Here is a 22,203-nt window from a genome sequence, read left to right on the forward strand (position 1 = left end):
GGGTGAGTGTTGAGCGTGAGTGGTGAGGATGAGTGGTGATTGTTGAGGGTGTGATTGTTGAGGATGAGTGGTGAGTAGTGAGGGTGAGTGGTGAGGGTGAGTGGTGAGTGGTGAGGGTGAGTGGCGGTTGTGAGTGGTGATTAGTGAGGGGTGAGTGGTGAGGGTGAGCGTGAGTGGTTAGGGTGAGTGGTGAGGGTGAGCAGTGAGGGTGAGCAGTGAGGGTGAGTGGTGATTGGTGAGGGTGTGATTGGTGAGGATGAGTGGTGAGTGGTCAGGGTGAGTGGTGAGGGTGAGCGGTGAGGGTGAGTGTTGAGGGTGAGTGGTGAGTGGTTAGGGTGAGTAGTGAGGGTGAGTGGTGAGCGTGAGTGGTGAGTGGTGAGCGTGACTGGTGAGGGAGAGTGGTGAGGGAGAGTGGTGAGGGAGAGTGGTGAGGGAGAGTGGTGATTGGTGAGGGTGAGTGGTGAGGGTGAGTGGGGAGGGTGAGTGGCGGTTGTTAGTGGTGATTAGTGAGGAGTGAGTGGTGAGGGTGAGTGGTGAGGTTGAGTGGTGAGCAGTGAGGGTGAGTGGTGATTGGTGAGGGTGTGATTGGTGAGGATGAGTGGTGAGGGTGAGTAGTGAGGGTGAGTGGTTGTTGTGAGGGTGAGTGGTTGTTGTGAGGGTGCGTGGTGAGGGTGAGTGGTAAGAGTGAGTGGTGAGCGTGAGTGACGGTTGTGAGAGGTGATTAGTGAGTGGTGAGGGTGAGTGGTGAGGGTTAGTGGTGAGGGTGAGTGGTGATTAGTGAGGGGTGAGTGGTGAGGGTGAGCGTGAGTGGTGAGGGTGAGTGGTGAGGGTAAGGGTGAGCAGTGAGGGTGAGTGGTGATTGGTGAGGATGTGATTGGTGAGGATGAGTGGTGAGTGGTCAGGGTGAGTGGTGAGCGGTGAGGGTGAGTGTTGAGGGTGAGTGGTGAGCGGTGAGGGTGAGTGTTGAGGGTGAGTGGTGAGTAGTGAGGGTGAGTGGTGAGAGTGACTGGTGAGTGGTGAGGGTGAGTGGTGAGGGAGAGTGGTGAGGGAAAGTGGTGAGGGTGAATGGTGAGGGTGAGTGGTGAGGGTGAGTGGTGAGGGTGAGTGGTGATTGGTGAGGGTGAGTAGTGAGGGTGAGTGAGGAGGGTGAGTGGCAGTTGTGAGTGGTGAGTGGTGAGGGTGAGTGATGAGGGTGAGTGGTAAGAGTGAGTGGTGAGGGTGAGTGACGGTTGTGAGAGGTGATTAGTGAGTGGTGAGGGTGAGTGGTGAGGGTTAGTGGTGAGCATGAGTGGTGAGGGTGAGTGTTGAGCGTGAGTGGTGAGGGTGAGTGGTGATTGTTGAGGGTGTGATTGGTGAGGATGAGTGGTGAGTGGTCAGGGTGAGTGGTGAGGGTGAGTGGTGAGGGTGAGTGGTGAGGGTGAGTGTTGAGGGTGAGTGGTGAGTAGTGAGGGTGAGTGGTGAGCGTGACTGGTGAGTGGTGAGGGAGAGTGGTGAGGGAGAGTGGTGAGGGTGAATGGTGAGGGTGAGTGGTGAGTGGTGAGGGTGAGTGGCAAGTGGTGAGGGTGAGTGGTGATTGGTGAGGGTGTGATTGGTGAGGATTAGTGGTGAGTGGTGAGGGTGAGTAGTGAGGGTGAGTGCTGAGCGGTGAGGGTGAGTGGTTGTTGTGAGGGTGAGTGGTGAGTGGTGAGAGTGAGTGGTGAGGGTGAGTTGTGAGGGTGAGTGGTGATTGTTGAGGGTGTGATTGGTGAGGATGAGTGGTGAGTAGTGAGGGTGAGTGGTGACGGTGAGTGGTGAGGGTGAGTGTTGAGGGTGAGTGGTGAGTGGTGAGGGTGAGTGGCGGTTATGAGTGGTGATTAGTGAGGGGTGAGTGGTGAGGGTGAGCGTGACTGGTGAGGGTGAGCAGTGCGGGTGAGTGGTGATTGGTGAGGGTGTGATTGGTGAGGATGAGTTGTGAGTGGTCAGGGTGAGTGGTGAGGGTGAGTGGTTGTTGTGAGGGTGAGTGGTGAGGATGAGTGGTGAAGGTGAGTGGCGGTTGTGAGTGGTGATGGGTGAGTGGTGAGCGGTGAGGGGTGAGTGGTGAGCGTGAGTGGTGAGGGTGAGTGGTGAGGGTGAGTGCTGAGTGGTGAGGGTGAGTGGTGAGAGAGTGGTTAGTTTTGAGGGTGAGTGGTGAGGTTGAGTGGTGAGGGTTAGTGGAGAGTGGTGAGTGGTGATTGGTCAGTGGTGATTGGTGAGGATGAATGGTGAGTAGTGAGGGTGAAGTTGAGTGGTGAGGGTGAGTGGTGGTTGTGACGGTGAGTGGTGAGGGTGAGTGGTGAGGCTGAATGGTGAGGGTGAATGGTGAGAGTGAGTGGTGAGTGGTGAGGGAGAGTGGTGAGTGAGAGTGGTGAGGGTTAGTGGTGAGAGCGAGTGGTGAGGGTGAGTGGTGATTGGTGAGTGGTGAGGGTGAGTGGTGAGGGTGAGTGGTGAGGGTGAGTGGTGAGGGAGATTGGTGAGGAAGGTTGGTGAGTGGTGAGTTGTGAGGGTGAATGGTGAATAGTGAGTGGGAGTGGTGAGTGGTGAGGATGAGTGGTAAGGGTGAGTTGTGAGTGGTGAATGGTGAGGGTGAATGATGAGTACAGTCAATATGCACTGCTGTTATCATACCAGGTACCACCACCACAATATGTACTCCTCTCATCATAGCAGATACCACCACAGCAGTATGCACTGCTGTAATCATAGCAGGTTCCACCACAATATGCACTGCTGTCATCATAACAGGTACCAACACAGCAGTATGCACTGCTGTAGTGATAGCAGGTACGACCTCAGTCGGTATACATTGCTGTAGTGATAGTAGATACTGCTATCGAGTTGGTAGATACCGCTATAGTAAATACTAAAACAGTCAGTATATACCGCTACAGTCAGTCAATACTGCTACAGTCAGTATATACTACTATACAGTCAGTACATACTACTATACAGTCAGTACATACTACCACGGTGAGTAGCTACTAGAGTCAGTAGATACTATTATAGAGTGAGTAGATACTGCTATAGATTTTGTAGTTACTACTATAGTCAATGGATACAACTATAGAGTCAGCAGATACTATACAGTTAGTCGTTACGAGTATATAGTCGGTAGATACTACTGTAGGCCCAGTAAATACTACTATGGTCAGTAGTTATTACAGTCACTAAATACTACTACACGGTCAGTAGCTACTACTGGCTCAGTTGATACTACTGTACAGTCAGTAGATACTACTACAGAGTCAATAGATACCACTTCGTCTGTTGTATGTAAGGTGTTGTTAGTATATATACCTACGAGGGGTAAAGATATTTTTTGAGGGGGGGGGGAGACCGCAATTTTCGGAAACCTTTTGACATCAACTATTTACCCCACACTTTCTACAACTTTTTGGACTTGTGAAAGCCTCTTATATATTTGTTGGTGGAGAAATGTACAAACAGGCCACCGGGCTTTGACAATACCTTAGTATCTGTGTATATATATGTAAGGTTTTTAAGAAATATATTTTTCACCCGGGCAAAGCCGGGTACTTCCGCTAGTCTTATATATAAAAGTCTCCGCGCGCTTGCTCTTGCGGGGGATTTGGCTCTCGGACGGTGGGCTATATGTAGAAAAATAATTGCCAGGCGGCACGCCCTAAGCCCCGCGGTGGGAATAGGCTATTTCGTTTTCCCATCCCTAAACTTTAAAGTAGTTTAATTAACACATTTGTGCCGTTTCTATTATGAATTATTTACTTATTGCGCGACATCGACCGTACCAACTGACGCCAATTGCGTGGGGGGGGGGAGCCTGCCAAGTCATGAGCCTTCGCTCCAGCTCACGGGGACATTTCCTTTTACGCGTTTAACAGCCAACACATACACACATAACGCCTCGGACATTTCTTCACAATGTCATGTCCTCTTCGCCCCCCCCCCCCCCCCAACACGATGCGTCCAGTTTATACTACAGAGTCCGTAGATAATAATATTTTACTGCTTACATAGCATTATTACTGCACGGGCAGGGGATGCTGGGGAGGGGGGGTATCGGCCCAGCCCCTAGCCTGCCAACGTGCCAACTCCGCCGCCTCGCCAATGTAGGCCAGGACGGGGGGCTACGCGTGGCACAAGGCCTCAACACGCCTATGGTAAGTGCAAATTTCCTTGCTTCTTACGCTAACAACTCAAGCCCATTGTTTACTATTGTTAAACATATTAGTTGATAAACATTACAATCATAATGTTTGTGTGCTGATCAAAAATATGCTTCATTGTTTACCATTATGAAACAAGTTGACATGTTACAATAATTATGTTTGTGTACACCAAACTCTTTTTGGATTTTTGGGTTGCTCAATTTCCCCATTTTTTGCTGCGCTTTTATAACGCTGCCACGGTCTACTGCCAGTCTGTGATTTCTTATTATTTTTTCAATGCATTTCTATTGTTTCCATCGCTCGCGTTACGCTATTTACTCATACGTAGTACTGCGATACTGATAGCTGTGCCATCATCGGGGATTGCTGTGCCCCTCGATGTGTGTGTGAGTCCATGTGTGTGTCTTTGGGGAGCGATAGTGTAGCGGATAGCGCGCTGCGCTATGAACCCGGTGACCCGAATTCGATTCCCGCTCACGGCCAACACCAGTGACGATTATCTGAACCGGTCCTGGGCCTCCCCTAGGTCGACTCAGCCTCAAATGAGTACCTGGTGCGGTGTGTAAACATCACCACTAGGGAGACAAAGGCGGTCGGGCGTGGTGCTGGCCACCCACCCACTCGTGTACCGTTGCGGCCTTCATAGGTGCTCGCTAACAGCACTTGCCCCAACAGTCTGTTAAGGCTATATGGGGATCTTTGTCTTTGAGTCCATGTGTGTGTGCGTGTAGAGCCATGCGTGTCTTTAACTCCATGTGGGTGTCTTTTTCGAACGGACAACGTCAAAGTGTTTATGTGTGTGTGTTAGTCCATGTGTGTGTGTCAGTCTATACATGTGTGTGTCACTCGATGTGTATGTCAGTTCATATGTGTGTGTGTTAGTCCACATGTGTGTGTAAGTCTATACATGTGTGTGTCACTCGATGTGTGTGTGTGTAAGTCAATGCGTCTGTGTGTGAGTCCATATGTGTGTTAATCCATGTCTGTGTATGTAAAGTAGATATCTGTGTGTCACAGTCCATATGTGTATGTGTGTGTAGGGCTATGTGTGTGTCAGTCTATGTATGTGTAAGGTCATGTGTGTGTGTCTTAGTCCATATGTGTGTGTGTAAGTACATATGTGTGTTTACATCAATGTGTGTTTTAGTCCACGTATTGCTGTGTGCGAGTCGGTGTGTGTGTGTGAGTCGCTGTGTGTGTGTACGTCCATATATGTGTGTGCAACTCCATGTGTGTATATCTCAAGTGGATGTCTATGTGACAGTCCACATGTGTATGTGTGTGTACGGCAATGTGTGTGTCACTGTATGTATGTGTGTGTGTCGCTGTATGTGTCTACGTCGATATGTGTGTGTAACTCCATGTGTGCCTATCTCAAGTGCATGTCTATGTGTGTGTGAGTCCATATGTGTGTGCGTCTGGAAGTCAATGTGTTTGTGTCATCTTCTTGATTGTTTCGGTAAAGTCACGTAGAATGGAAATAATAAAATAATAAAAATAAAACATAATAAATTAATTCTCACAACGTTTCGGCCACAACGCAAGTAGCCGTCCTCAGGTGGAGAACAGGTCTGTCGAGGATACAGAGTCTGTCACTACTTGCGTTGTGGCCGAAACGTCGTGATAATTATTTTATTATGTTTATTTTTATTATTTTATTATTTACATTCTACGTGACTTTACCGAAAGAACCAAGAATATGAATCCCTGCAGTCACGAAAGCTTTAAATCAAAGTGTTTGTGTCAGAGCCATTCCCTTTACACCTTGGGGTGCAACAGGGATGTCCTCTGGCTCCCACATTGGACCACGTAGTTCGTCGAGCCTTCAATGCCTGTACTGGAAGAATTACCATCTGCTACAGATACAATGGGAGGCTGATCAATGCCCGGGTGCGGTCAAGGGATGGCTCCCTATTGCTCAACCACGTTATGTATGCCGATGATCTGCTAATGGCTGCTCAGTCGGAGGAGGAGTTCGAGTTACTGCTGCTGAACCTGGAGCTTTCCACCAAATGGTGGGGCCTTACCATCAGCCCAACCAAAGCTAAGCACCTGCCTGGTTATTTTGTACCATCGGACACTCCACCTCCACAACTCCCAATTGGTGATGGGGCAGTTGTGGAGACAGTGGAGAGTTTCCCTGGGCAGTGTGCTAATGACCGGCTCCGGTTTAACAGCAGAGGTCTCACTCCGAATCAGTCGAGCTACAGTATCTTTTCATTGGCTGCGTAATGCTGTGTGGAAGCTACCTGGTCTATCACTCCGTACGAAGCTTCAGGTCTTCTCGGCCATGGTCATTCCCTCCCTTCTCTATGCTTGCGAAACTTGGACCCCCCTAATGGAACATCTTCGCCGGTTAGAAACATTTAGGCTGGCCTGCCTACGATCCATCCTGGGTTTAACCAGGCTGAATTGTGTGAGGAGCTCACAAATGCTTGAAAAATGTGGACAAAGTCCCATCGGTGACCTCCGGCAGGCAAGGCTGCGTTGCCTGAGTCATGTAGCCCGCATGGCCAGCCACCGCATGCCTAAACAGCTTTTGTTGCGCTGGATCGAGGGGGCTAAACGGGCGCGGCACGGGCTGGAGAAGACATGGAGTGATGTGCTACAGGAGGACTTGGAGCTGAGTCCACTTGCGGATGACTGGTACCAGCCGTGTCAAGATCGGCCACTGTAGAGGAGGCTCCTGAAGGATGCTACTGGCCACTTGGAGGCAGTCACCCTCCAACAACAATGGAGGGCGGAGGAGCGACGCTCACAACAACGAGCGGAGCGCCGGGTGGCTACAGCACAGAAAGTTGCCACAGTAGGGGCCACAGGTGGTGCATCAGCCAGTCGTCTCAGTCAGTCAACCTGTGCCATCTGGGTTTGCCCCGTGACCTCTTGCCAGCAGGCGTTCGACACTTCACGTGGCCTCAAGGTGCACATAGCCTGGCACAAGCGTTGTCATGACGTCACCGCCACTTAGTGCTGAATGGCGGTTGTTGTTGTTCAGTCTATGTATGTGTGAGTCCATTTGTGTGTGTAACTCTACGTGTGCGTGTCAGTCGATTTGCGTGTGTAACTACATGTGTCTGCCTTTTTCGCCCTGGCAACGCCGGGTACTAACCGCTAGTTATGCATATATGTTGCACGGCAAGTGAGCTGTGACGTCACATCTGTCATGTGACCCGTGTGCGGAAGCGTATCAGAGTGTGCCTGCTGATCGCGGGTAAAGTGAAATAGAAATGTGTTGCAGGTCTAAGGCGTTATTCGCGCAGCATTGCTTTATTATTTCAGTCGTTTACTGCCGTACGCACCCAGAAAGTTGTGTGTGTCTGCAGCGAGCGTGTGTATGTATAACTATGGACGCGCGCGCGTGTGTGTGGGGAGAGCGGTAGTTTAGTGGTTCGTGCGCTGCGCTACAAACCCTGCCACCCGAGTTCAATTCCGGCTCACGGCCACTACCGGTGATGATTATTTGAACCGGTCCTGGGCCTCCCAGAGGTCGACTCTGCCTCAAACGAGTAACTGCTGTGGTGTGTGAACATCGCTACTGGGGAGACAAAGGCGGCCGGGCGTCGTAAATCCAAGTCCCGGGCAAAGCCGGGTTGTAAAGCTAGTGCATGAATAAATTAAACCAATGCAAACTTGATTCACATTTCCAATGAAAACTCTTTGCTTGCAGTCGTCCTATGGTGGTATAAATAACTGAGATGAGGATACGCCACTGCGTACTATATCAATCCGTATACTGAATCATTTTGCATACTCTAATTCTGTATACTGTATAATTCCATATACTGTACTGTTCCGTGTATTGTATTGTTCAATATACTGTATCATTCCGTATATTGTATCGTTCTGCGTACTATATCGTTCTGAATACTGTACCATTCCGCATACTGTATTCCGTTTACTATATCATTTCGTGTACTGTATAATTATATGCACTGTATCATTGCGTATACTGTATCGTTCCGTGTACTATATCATTCCATGTAGGTATCATTGTATACTGTATCATTCAATATACTGTATATTAATGTGTACTGTATCATTCCACATACCAGTATAATTCCGTATATTGTATCATTCCGCATACTGTATAATTATGTGTACTTTATCATTTCGTATACTGTATCTTTCAGGTTTTTTCGGTAAAGTCACGTAGGTAAAAAAATTAAATTAATAAAAGTTAAATAAAAAATAAAATAAAAATCACGACGTTTCGGAGGCAACACAAGCAGAGGTGGTTTTTCCAGTGAAAGGCTGTAGGATTTCAGACAAAAAACTTTGCATTCACACCTAGACACATACCAGTTAATGATATAATTGCCCGAGTAGATGTGGCTCTTAAGGGCCTGAGTCACATCGCTGCAGACGTAGCAAGATCTGAAATCTCTGCAACCCTCAAAAACGCTAAGATGCCAGCTAGCAACATCAGCAAAGATGAGCGTTTTGAATTAGCTCAATTAAAAAAGAGGGATGACATTGTCATCCTCTCAGCCGACAAAGGCAATGCCACTGTCATCATGGACAAAATAGAATACTACAACAACAACATTCAAGAACTACTCAACGATGGCAGCTATACAAAAATAAAAAGAGACCCCACCAACAGCCTCGTCACTAAAACCAACAAAATCATTTCTGATTCAACCGCATTAATTGATCAGACCAAACAGTTCTCGTTGAAACCTTCTGCAGCCAGGCCACCAAGATTATACGGCTTGCCAAAGATATATAAAGAAGATACACCTCTTCGTCCCATTGTCTCTACTATCAACTCCCCCACCTACGAACTGGCTCGTTTTTTTGTCTGAAATCCTACGGCCTTTCACTGGAAAAACCACCTCTGCGGTACTAAACTCTACTGACCTGGTATCGACAATCAAGGGGATTTCCCTGTCCCCAGACGACCTGCTTGTCAGATTTGATGTGGTTTCCTTATTCACCAAAGTTCCTGTACCAGACACCATCGCAATTATTGAAGACTTGGTTCATCAAGGACTGAATACTGGGGTACCTCCCCTGGTGAGACACTGCTTAACCAATACATACTTCACCTGGAATGTAACTTTCTACAAACAAACTGAGGGCACCCCAATGGGCTCCCCCCTATCTCCGGTTGTAGCCAACGTTTTCATGGAGAAATTTGAGACTGACGCCATCCAGACTGCCACTCTACGCCCGACCTTATGGAAGAGGTACGTAGATGACACTTTTGTCATCTGGCCACATGGCCGGCCTGCTCTAGACCAATTTCTCGACCACATCAATTCCATACACCCAGCCATCAGATTCACCATGGAAGTCGAAAAAGATGGCAAGCTACCCTTTTTGGATGTCCTAATTAAAAGGAGACCTGATGGTTCAATGAGCCACTCTGTCTACAGGAAAGCCACCCATACGGATGCTTACCTAAAACCGGATTCCCACAAGCATCCATCCCAGAAGAATTCACTCATCAAGACTTTATACCATAGAGCCCAATGCAACTCTGACCAGGAACACATTGCCAGTGAACTCAAACACGTACACCAAGCTCTTAAGGCTAATGGTTACTCCGACTACACAATCCGCAAAGCCATCACTCCAACCATCAAGAAGGATCATGTTGAGGAGCCTTTCAAGACCATCACTTTACCCTACATTGCTGGGGTCACAAAAAATATCTCCAAAATCCTGATAAAACACAAGATCCAGGTCTGATTCAACACAGTACATAAAATCCGTGATCTGGTCCCGTCTGTAAAAGATGTGGTTCCAGACATACAGTACCCTGGCGTCTACAAATAAGTTGCCTCTGTGATAGCAGTTACATTGGAAAAACCAAACGACATGTCTCGGACCGCATCCGTGAACATACAGCAGACTTGAAACACGGTAGGACAAACACCTCAGCCATGGCAGATCACTGTTACAATTCAGTGGGCTCACATGGTATTGACTTCTCCAAGACAGAGGTTCTCTGCAAGCCATCTGGCTACCATGAGAGATTCGTTCATGAGGCGATGCACATATACAAACACAGAGACAATTTCAACCGAGAAGATGGATTCTGGCTTAGCAATCACTTCAGTGGTTATAGTAATTGGGTTCAGTTATTAAATAATACACATTACAACGAACTACTAATCATAACAATTGACTGATTACTAATCTATTATATAATTACAATACCCCCCCCCCCGCCTCAAATCACTGCACCTGAATGAGTTAAATGATGACGTCACCCTGCTGCTGTATTTAAGACCGGGAGCAAGTGAGGGCTTCACTATTCTCGCAAATTGCCCGATGATGCTGGATGTAATTACCAGCGAAACGTCGTACTCAAAAATGGTAAATGTTGTGGATTCACTCTTCAACATACCGGTAGGCTAAAGCAGTGAACTACTTGTCTTTTGTCAACGTGACACTTTTTTACTGATTGGCCCTGTCGGGTGGTGGAGGGTTACGACACATTTATAAATAACACGATCTAAACCCAAAAACGTTGATTATGAAAACTCCAAATTATACAGGCGTCAGGGTTGGGATCGAACCCACGAGCTCCTGTATACCAGACGAGGCTGTTAACATCTCTCCACCTTTGGGGGGAAGGGGGGGACCGATATCTATTGTGCCATATGCATGTCCATTGCTGTTGTAATTCGTGTCTTGTTGTGAGCGGGGGCTTGTGTATGCATGAGTGTGCCCTGTGTGTTTGTGTTGCCCTAGTGCTGCCCGACGTTCAGAGTCTGCGCGTGAGGACTCCCCATGAGGACATTTCTCCTCTGGGCGCCTCCGCGCTGCTCAACTGCTCCTACTCCTGCGGCACAGACAGAGTGCGGGACACGGTGGTCAAGTGGTGGAAGGACAGCGGTACCAACAGCGAGAAGGCAGGGAGTTGTGTCGTGTAAGATGTGACGACCAGTAGCGGGGGAACGAGCGCCAGGTCAGGGGGGTGATTTGGTAATAGCTGCTCTCTGGTGGCCAAGCTACGAGTTGGGGCCTCCTTGATAACCACTTTGAAATATGTTTTTAACAACAGTGAAAAGACCAATAACATTTAAAACGCGGTTTAATTATATTTTTTAATGAAAATGCTTTCATTTACGTTCCACGTGAGCATAAGGATGTTGTGGTGCCACAGCAACGGAGCAACTCCGCCGGCGCCGCCATCCCCTCGCACACCTCCAAACAAACGCACGCACACCCCCACTAGCAACAACAACAACCGCCATTCGCCACTAAGTGGCAGTGACGTCACCACGACGCTTGTGCCAGGCCAAGTGCACCTTGAGGCCACGTGAAGTGTCGAACGCCCGCTGGCAGGAGGTCACGAAGCAGACCCAGGTGCCACGGGTCGACTGAGCGAGATGACCGAGATGACTGGCAGATGCACCACCTGTGCTGCCTACTGTACCAACTTGCTATGCTTTAGCCACCCAGCGCTCCGCTCGTTGTTGTGAGCATCGCTCCTCCGCCCTCCGTTGTTGTTGGAGGGCGACTGCCTCCAACTGCCCAGTAGCGTCCTTCACGAGCCTCCTCCACAGAGGCTGATCTCGACACCGCTGGTACCAGTCATCGGCAAGTCCACTCAGCTCCACGTCCTCCTGAACCACATCACTCCATCTCTTCTCTAGCCCGTGCCGCGCCCGTTTAGCCCCCTCGATCCGGCCGAACAAAAGCTGTTTAGGCAGCCTTGCCTGCCGGAGGAGCTCACCGATGGGACTTTGCCCAGATCTTTCAAGGATTTGTGAGCTCCATCCACAATCCAGCCTGGTTAAACCCAGGATGGATCGTAGGCAGGCCAGCCTAAATGTTTCCAACCGGTGACGATGCTCCATTAGGGGGGTCCAGGTTTCGCAAGTGTAGAGAAGGGAGGGAATGACTGTGGCCGAGAAGACCTGAAGCTTCGTGCGCAGCAACAAACCAGGTAGCTTCCACACAGCGTTACGCAACCGATGAAAAGATATTGCCGCTCGATTGATTCGGAGTGAGAGCTCTGCTGTTAAACTGGAGCCGGTCGTAAGCACACTGCCCAGGTATGAGAAACTCCACTCTCTCCACTACTGCCCCATCACCGATTGGGAGTTGTGGGGGTGGAGTGTCCAATGGTACAAAATAGCCTGGCAGGTGCTTAGTTTTGGTGGGGCTGATGGTAAGGCCCCACCTCTTAGTGGCACGCTCCAGTCTCAGCAGCATCATCTGCAACTCCTCTTCTGAATGAGCAGCTATTACCAAATCATCAGCATACATAACGTGGTTGACCAATAGGGAGCCATCCCTTGATCGCACCCGGGCGTCGATCAGCCTCCCATTATATCTGTACCAAATGGAAATTCCCCCGGTACAGCTATTGAGGGCTTCACGAACTACACGGTCAAAATAGATGTTAAATAATGTGGGAGCCAGAGGACATCCCTGTCGCACCCCAAAGTGTACAAGGAATGGCTCCGACTCCCGGTCAAGTAGTTTTACCTGGGCCCACTCACCATCATGAAGGTCCTTAATGATCGTGAACAAAGGGTCAGGGACTCCGAAAGCACGAAGAACAACCCAGAGACCAGGCCTACTGATGGTACCATAGGCCTTGACCAGGTCAATAAAGCAGAGATGTAGGTCTTGTTGGAATTCCCTAAACCTCTGCTGTAGCAGACAGACAGAAAATATGGCATCTGTGCAGGACCGCCCTTTCCTGAAACCGCATTAGGGCTCCGCAAACCTCTCCTCAGCGTGCCTAGCAAGGCGATGTTGAATAATCCTTGCCAGGACCTTTCCCGGCACACTGAGGAGTGAGATTCCCCTGAAGTTGTTACAGTCTGTGCGGTCCCCCTTCTTAAAGAGGGGGACCACCAGGGCATCCTTTCAATCCTGCGGAACCAGTCCAGTGGCCCAGATTATTGTTATGATATCATATAGGGCAGTCTGTGCACAAACGCCACCCTCCCTCAGCATTTCGCTTGGGAGATCATCTCTGCCCGGTGCCTTTCCTGGTTTCAGACTCCGGATCGCCTTTAGTACTTCCTCAACAGATGTCACCTCAGCCAGACACTCACAGGGGGTGACCTCTTTCAATATTTGAGGCACCGCAGCCTCAGCAGGGTTATCCCCACTTTGTGCCATGATGTTTTCCTGGCGGAGGGATTTCCCCTCCCCCAGGACCTCACAGAAATGCTCAGCAAATCTGCAAACCTATTCATGGGGGTCGGAGATGAGATCACCGTCTTTTCCCCTAATGATGGTAATAGGTGTGGCGCTGCAGGTTACTTTTTTTATGGAGTTAAATAGTTAATTGTGATCGCGGGCCACTGAGGCAGACTCCATCTCCTCAGCAACCCGCGACCACCACCCATCCTTGCAGCGCCTTACGGCTCTCCGAACCTCCGAGCGAAGGCTGCGGTAAACTTCCTCATTCTCGGACGTAGGATGCTATAGCCGATGAGAGTGGGCCTGTCGCTTTTTCTCAACTAATCTGAACACCTCCTCTGTCAGCCATGGTTTCTGGGGAGGTCTGGACCGTGTACCCAAAGCAGCCATTGCAGCTGCATGAGTCACAGTCCTAAACCTTGCCCATTTACCCTCGACATCAGGAGGAGTGGGGGACGTTGCCAACCCCAGCTGCAAGCGATGATGACATTCTCGCTTGCAACTTTCATCAGCTAACTGAGACCAGGCCACTTTTGGTTGGAATGGGGTCCTGGGTGTACACCCACCACCGGAGTGGAAGAATGGCAGGCGCATCTTACAGATGACTAGTCGATGGTCAGAGGGCAGATCAGCTCCAGGGTAAGTCCTGGTGTCAAGGACATGGGCTCGCATCCGCTGGTCCGTCACTATGTAGTCCAGCAGATGTTCTTGCTTGGACCCAGCATGCATCCATGATGTTGTGTGGATGCTCCAATGCTGGAAGAGCGTGTTAGTAATTACAAGCCCATGGGCTGCACAAAAATCTAGCAGCCTCCTACTGTTGTAATTGAGCTGATCTGGCCCATGCCTTCCAATCACTCCAGACCAGGTGCCAGCATCATGACCAACTCGGGCAGTGAAGTCACCCAACAAGATGACTCTGTCCCGAGTGGCCACTTTAGCCAGCACCTGTGACAGGAGGTCATAGAAGGCATCTGACTCATCGGCTTTGCCTGCATCCCTCCATGGATGTTCGTCTTCGGTGGGGGCATAAGTAACCACGACCACCACTCCTCGCCTCCGGTTGATGGGAAGGCGAGCCCAAAGTATCCTGGGGCTTACAACTTCCCACACCTCACCGCCACGCTCCCACGCCCCCTTCATTCTTTTGTTCAGAAGAAGAGCCACACCCTGTTGTTTGGCAGTCTCCTGCCCCGAGTGGAGGACTGTCCACCCCTCATAGTGGCAGGAGCCAGAACCAGTCCACCGGACCTCCTGAATGCCACAAAGATCCAGGCGGTAACGGTCCAGCTCCCGACAAAGGAGTGGCAGCCTCTCCTCCACAGTGAGCATTCGAACATTCCATGTGGCCATCCGTAGTGGTTTTTCGTTGTTTCTGGAGGAGCCCCGAGGGTGAAGATTCAATCTCCTGGCTCCGCCAATTGGGGTTTGGCCAGGAGACATCATAGAAGCCTGTCCCCCCGGGGCCTCCAGCACAAGCTTATTTGTTACATATTTACGTTTCATTCATAGTTTAGTGGTAATGAATTTAGGGTGGAGGAGTTATCAGCCCCTCACACCCATCCAGAGCCCCCGTTTAGCCACTGTGGTGGTCGCAGACGCCATGAGGGGAGAGGCCAATGGGCATTGGCCCTCCCCCCACAGCGCTGTTCACGACAGTGTTGCCCATCCGGCACCGCGAGTAGGTAGGGGGTTGTTTTGCCAGACAACCCCCACTAAACACACACACGCACCCACGTAGGGTCTCGTGGGGTGGTCACCTGCTACCATGGGTTTTTACCCGAGGGGCCCCTAGCGGGGATGTCCCATGGTTTCCCATTGCCAGGAGATTGGCCGACCCCCCCCAGGCCAAATTACATTGCGGCCCACGTGAATTGGCTTAAAATTGTATGGGCGCAACGAAGCTCACTGGGCTAACTGCAATGAGATGCTCACATCACAGGGAGATAGGACCTCTAGGGCAAACACTCCGCAAGCAGCGCATAAGAGGAGGTGGGAGGGAAATTCCTGGATGACTACAGCTGTGTATTCCGCGGGACGGCCACCCCGACGGGGGCGTAGACAATGGATCAAGGCATAATGGGAAGCAACGCTCCAGGCAGGGGCAGGGCATTGATTTAAAATCGAAAGGTAGGTGCCTGACTAGCTGTGCAGGATAACACCACGTGACCCTGGATCTTTGGATTCCGAGGACATAAAAGGAGGGGGTGGAAAAACGTTGAGTAGTTCTCCTCCAGCCGTTCAGCTGCCCGGTCCGACTCCCAGCCACTCGCAGCGTCCGAGAGACGCTGGCGAGTGCTGCTACGACTCGACCACAGGTAGAGACCTCTCGGATCCTCGTCCCTACGACTCCAACCGCGTCCGTGCGACACCGCGAGTGCGTCTGCGAGGTGAGAAGTAGAGTGAGGGTACATCCAGGGATTGAATAGGGATAGGCTAGGCGCTGCTCGCAGAATATTTACTCCGGGCCGCACAGGGTTTTCCATAGATGCGCCATTAATAAACTTCAGTTCAGAAGATCGGTGTAGTGTGATTTCTGTGTGTGTGGGTGAACTTCGGCGTGGTGTCTGTGATTTTTGATTGGAGCGACTGCGTGCGGGGAAGGGTGCGTGGGAGAGCGAGCACGGGGCTGCACGGTGTCAGCGTGAGGTTGGTGTGTCAGGTGCGCATCTATTACCATCTATACGACCATCATCGTTTACGCGTGCTTCCGCTTGCGTGCGTGTTTGCACAGCGCACTTTATGCGGCGCGTTTACACGGTAAAATTTTAACCCATAAAAACAAAGTTTTTCACTATAAATCCTTTATATGCGTGTTCAATAGGCCACAACCCAGCCCACATTGGTCTTTGAAACGGGCGGCTAGAGTCCTCTCGTCCTCTGGCTTGAGATGGCTGCCACATATGGGTCAGATGATTGCCTGCCACTATTAAGCAATTGGTAATTAAATATTATATTTTTTTAGCTAAAAAGTGTAACATTTTGGGAAAAAAATTCACGAAAAGAAATTGTCACGCACAACGAGTCTGTGTGCAAAATGTCAGCTCGATTGGATCACGGGAAGTGGGTTAAAAAACGACCGAAAGATTTGCACGGTCGTAAGCGCGCAAGCAAGTGAACTTAATATAAAGGATTTAAAAATAGCCTTAACAGCGAGACGTGCACCCAGGGTCCCGCCGCAGGTCATCTCCTTCTTTTCGTTTACATCAGTAGTGGTAGGGTAGGGGTGCATATTCATACAGCCCTGTTCTAGCCGTCCCCTGCCCGCTAGCATTAGCATCTGTTTGCACAGCGGATTAAGGCCGACCCACAGGAGGGGAGAGGGGCGCGTGCATATTCACACGGCTATTTTTGGCACTAGCCGTGGTGGGTGACGTGCGCCTGCACGGGCACGCGCGTGCACGCAGCCACCTCCGCATTAGTGGTGTTGTACGTGGGTAGTGTGTGGGATAACTCCGGGCGGTGGTGAGCCACCCACTTAGCCATGTCCCTCAGAGAGGGCGCTGGTGCGGGGGGGGGGATCACTCGATCGGCGGGGGACCGGTGAGAAGTGGCCGAGGAGGAGGGGGGAGTGGAGGAGGTGGGCATCAGCCCCTACAGTGTGATTAGGCAAGAGGAGCCGGCATATATAATAGCCTAGGTACGACTGGGCGTGACAAATCAAATATCGGGGCCTCACTTGACCTATTGTCAGCACTCCCTGAGCTGATAATGTCGTTACTTCACCACTGGTGACAACTAATCAGGCAGGGTGTTTACCAGTGATGGGATTAGGCTGACACTGGGCGATTGGTAACTGGCTAGTTGATAATTGGTTCTTTACCCTTCTATCTGGCAACAAAATTGACACCTTTTTGCAAGGAGTCATGTTTGCATAGACCGCAATACCTGCAGTCATAATACAAACAAAAGAACATAACTCTGATAATGTGCACTGTCCTTGAAGTTGATTGGTCCACACCCGAGACAGCTTTCCTTCGAGCCTAGTCTCATATGGGTTGGACCAGATGACGCCAAAAGGCGCACAACTCAAGGACAATGCACCATCAGAGTATGAGAGCTCGGGGCAAGCATCTACACTATGGGGACCTCATTTGCCAGTAAAAATATGATAATTGGTTCTTTACCCTTCTATCTGGCAACAAAATTGACACCTTTTTGCAAGGAGTCATGTTTGCATAGACCGCAATACCTGCAGTCATAATACAAACAAAAGAACATAACTCTGATAATGTGCACTGTCCTTGAAGTTGATTGGTCCACACCCGAGACAGCTTTCCTTCGAGCCTAGTCTCATATGGGTTGGACCAGATGACGCCAAAAGGCGCACAACTCAAGGACAATGCACCATCAGAGTATGAGAGCTCGGGGCAAGCATCTACACTATGGGGACCTCATTTGCCAGTAAAAATATGATAATTGGTTCTTTACCCTTCTATCTGGCAACAAAATTGACACCTTTTTGCAAGGAGTCATGTTTGCATAGACCGCAATACCTGCAGTCATAATACAAACAAAAGAACATAACTCTGATAATGTGCACTGTCCTTGAAGTTGATTGGTCCACACCCGAGACAGCTTTCCTTCGAGCCTAGTCTCATATGGGTTGGACCAGATGACGCCAAAAGGCGCACAACTCAAGGACAATGCACCATCAGAGTATGAGAGCTCGGGGCAAGCATCTACACTATGGGGACCTCATTTGCCAGTAAAAATATGATAATTGGTTCTTTACCCTTCTATCTGGCAACAAAATTGACACCTTTTTGCAAGGAGTCATGTTTGCATAGACCGCAATACCTGCAGTCATAATACAAACAAAAGAACATAACTCTGATAATGTGCACTGTCCTTGAAGTTGATTGGTCCACACCCGAGACAGCTTTCCTTCGAGCCTAGTCTCATATGGGTTGGACCAGATGACGCCAAAAGGCGCACAACTCAAGGACAATGCACCATCAGAGTATGAGAGCTCGGGGCAAGCATCTACACTATGGGGACCTCATTTGCCAGTAAAAATATGATAATTGGTTCTTTACCCTTCTATCTGGCAACAAAATTGACACCTTTTTGCAAGGAGTCATGTTTGCATAGACCGCAATACCTGCAGTCATAATACAAACAAAAGAACATAACTCTGATAATGTGCACTGTCCTTGAAGTTGATTGGTCCACACCCGAGACAGCTTTCCTTCGAGCCTAGTCTCATATGGGTTGGACCAGATGACGCCAAAAGGCGCACAACTCAAGGACAATGCACCATCAGAGTATGAGAGCTCGGGGCAAGCATCTACACTATGGGGACCTCATTTGCCAGTAAAAATATGATAATTGGTTCTTTACCCTTCTATCTGGCAACAAAATTGACACCTTTTTGCAAGGAGTCATGTTTGCATAGACCGCAATACCTGCAGTCATAATACAAACAAAAGAACATAACTCTGATAATGTGCACTGTCCTTGAAGTTGATTGGTCCACACCCGAGACAGCTTTCCTTCGAGCCTAGTCTCATATGGGTTGGACCAGATGACGCCAAAAGGCGCACAACTCAAGGACAATGCACCATCAGAGTATGAGAGCTCGGGGCAAGCATCTACACTATGGGGACCTCATTTGCCAGTAAAAATATGATAATTGGTTCTTTACCCTTCTATCTGGCAACAAAATTGACACCTTTTTGCAAGGAGTCATGTTTGCATAGACCGCAATACCTGCAGTCATAATACAAACAAAAGAACATAACTCTGATAATGTGCACTGTCCTTGAAGTTGATTGGTCCACACCCGAGACAGCTTTCCTTCGAGCCTAGTCTCATATGGGTTGGACCAGATGACGCCAAAAGGCGCACAACTCAAGGACAATGAGGTCCCCATAGTGTAGATGCTTGCCCCGAGCTCTCATACTCTGATGGTGCATTGTCCTTGAGTTGTGCGCCTTTTGGCGTCATCTGGTCCAACCCATATGAGACTAGGCTCGAAGGAAAGCTGTCTCGGGTGTGGACCAATCAACTTCAAGGACAGTGCACATTATCAGAGTTATGTTCTTTTGTTTGTATTATGACTGCAGGTATTGCGGTCTATGCAAACATGACTCCTTGCAAAAAGGTGTCAATTTTGTTGCCAGATAGAAGGGTAAAGAACCAATTATCATATTTTTACTGGCAAATGAGGTCCCCATAGTGTAGATGCTTGCCCCGAGCTCTCATACTCTGATGGTGCATTGTCCTTGAGTTGTGCGCCTTTTGGCGTCATCTGGTCCAACCCATATGAGACTAGGCTCGAAGGAAAGCTGTCTCGGGTGTGGACCAATCAACTTCAAGGACAGTGCACATTATCAGAGTTATGTTCTTTTGTTTGTATTATGACTGCAGGTATTGCGGTCTATGCAAACATGACTCCTTGCAAAAAGGTGTCAATTTTGTTGCCAGATAGAAGGGTAAAGAACCAATTATCATATTTTTACTGGCAAATGAGGTCCCCATAGTGTAGATGCTTGCCCCGAGCTCTCATACTCTGATGGTGCATTGTCCTTGAGTTGTGCGCCTTTTGGCGTCATCTGGTCCAACCCATATGAGACTAGGCTCGAAGGAAAGCTGTCTCGGGTGTGGACCAATCAACTTCAAGGACAGTGCACATTATCAGAGTTATGTTCTTTTGTTTGTATTATGACTGCAGGTATTGCGGTCTATGCAAACATGACTCCTTGCAAAAAGGTGTCAATTTTGTTGCCAGATAGAAGGGTAAAGAACCAATTATCATATTTTTACTGGCAAATGAGGTCCCCATAGTGTAGATGCTTGCCCCGAGCTCTCATACTCTGATGGTGCATTGTCCTTGAGTTGTGCGCCTTTTGGCGTCATCTGGTCCAACCCATATGAGACTAGGCTCGAAGGAAAGCTGTCTCGGGTGTGGACCAATCAACTTCAAGGACAGTGCACATTATCAGAGTTATGTTCTTTTGTTTGTATTATGACTGCAGGTATTGCGGTCTATGCAAACATGACTCCTTGCAAAAAGGTGTCAATTTTGTTGCCAGATAGAAGGGTAAAGAACCAATTATCATATTTTTACTGGCAAATGAGGTCCCCATAGTGTAGATGCTTGCCCCGAGCTCTCATACTCTGATGGTGCATTGTCCTTGAGTTGTGCGCCTTTTGGCGTCATCTGGTCCAACCCATATGAGACTAGGCTCGAAGGAAAGCTGTCTCGGGTGTGGACCAATCAACTTCAAGGACAGTGCACATTATCAGAGTTATGTTCTTTTGTTTGTATTATGACTGCAGGTATTGCGGTCTATGCAAACATGACTCCTTGCAAAAAGGTGTCAATTTTGTTGCCAGATAGAAGGGTAAAGAACCAATTATCATATTTTTACTGGCAAATGAGGTCCCCATAGTGTAGATGCTTGCCCCGAGCTCTCATACTCTGATGGTGCATTGTCCTTGAGTTGTGCGCCTTTTGGCGTCATCTGGTCCAACCCATATGAGACTAGGCTCGAAGGAAAGCTGTCTCGGGTGTGGACCAATCAACTTCAAGGACAGTGCACATTATCAGAGTTATGTTCTTTTGTTTGTATTATGACTGCAGGTATTGCGGTCTATGCAAACATGACTCCTTGCAAAAAGGTGTCAATTTTGTTACCAGATAGAAGGGTAAAGAACCAATTATCATATTTTTACTGGCAAATGAGGTCCCCATAGTGTAGAACTGGCTAGTTGTCAATATCAGTTGGAATGTTTTGTTCTCTACCCTATTATTTTCTTGTCTATCTTATTGCCTCCTTCTAGGTTATCAATCTGTCTGTCTCTGTTCATGTACAGGTGCTGGTGATGGACGGTGCAACGCGGCTGTGCAACGAGCGCTCCAAGTGATCGGGGAATGTCAGTACCTGCAACGCGTCCATCATAATAACGGGAGTCACGGACTCTGACTCGGGGACGTATCACTGTGACGTCCTCTTACTTCCAATGTATAAAGAGGGCAAGAGTAAATTGACGCTTCGAGTTTAAAGGTCGGCAAGTGAGCTCAAGAACCCTCGACGAGTGAGAAGCAGCAAATCATTAAATTAGCTGAGCATTACGGCTGTACAAAGATAATGTCTTGATTATATGTTTCTCTCTTCGCGAAAACGGTCGGTTAATTCCAAACCCGGACGCAATTGAGAGTTGACCGTGTACGTTACCGATGACAATCAGACCAGCATTGCCTATAACTAGATGTTATTTTCACGAGCGTCGTCAATATGTGTATTTTGAAAATATGTCCATCACTTGGAAGGCGGGGACGGGGTTGTTGCTTCTGAGTCCATGTGCCCCCCGTGCCCCAACACCGCTCGCGTATCTTATCTCTCCGACGCACCTCTGATCACCCCGGTTCGCCAGGCACGGTGTGAAATAAGTTGAACATACAATAAAGGCAATACAGGCGTGTCTCACTTAACGAGCGAGATACATTCCGCGAAAATTGCTCAGTAAGTGAAAAGTGGTTAGACGATCATCGTTTTCCCGATGACTCTCATGTTAAAAGATGGGCTACGTTTCAGCCAAATAATGTCCCACTCTTGAACAACCTTTGGGGAGCTAGCACCACGCCCTGCCGCCTTTATCTCCCTAGTGGCGATGTTGCCACACCGTACCAGGTACCCATTGGAAGCATAAGCGACCTAAGGGAGGCCCAGCACCCGTTCAGATGATTGTCACTGGTGTTGACCGCTAGCGGGAATCTAACTCTGAAGGTCGGATCCGAAACACCGCGGGCAAACCACTACACTACTTCTCCCCACACCCACTAATCCCTCCTGCCCCCCAGCCCTCCCGTCACCTACCCATTACAGTGCCACCACGAGGCCCGCCTCCCCCACACGACAAAACATGCTGCACTGAGTAGAGCACAGCTGGTAAACAAACAGCTGCGGGCCACTGT

The sequence above is a fragment of the Lethenteron reissneri genome, chromosome 27, assembly GCF_015708825.2.
Source record: "Lethenteron reissneri isolate LAM-NWPU_2019-01 chromosome 27, ASM1570882v1, whole genome shotgun sequence".
NCBI lineage: Eukaryota > Metazoa > Chordata > Hyperoartia > Petromyzontiformes > Petromyzontidae > Lethenteron > Lethenteron reissneri.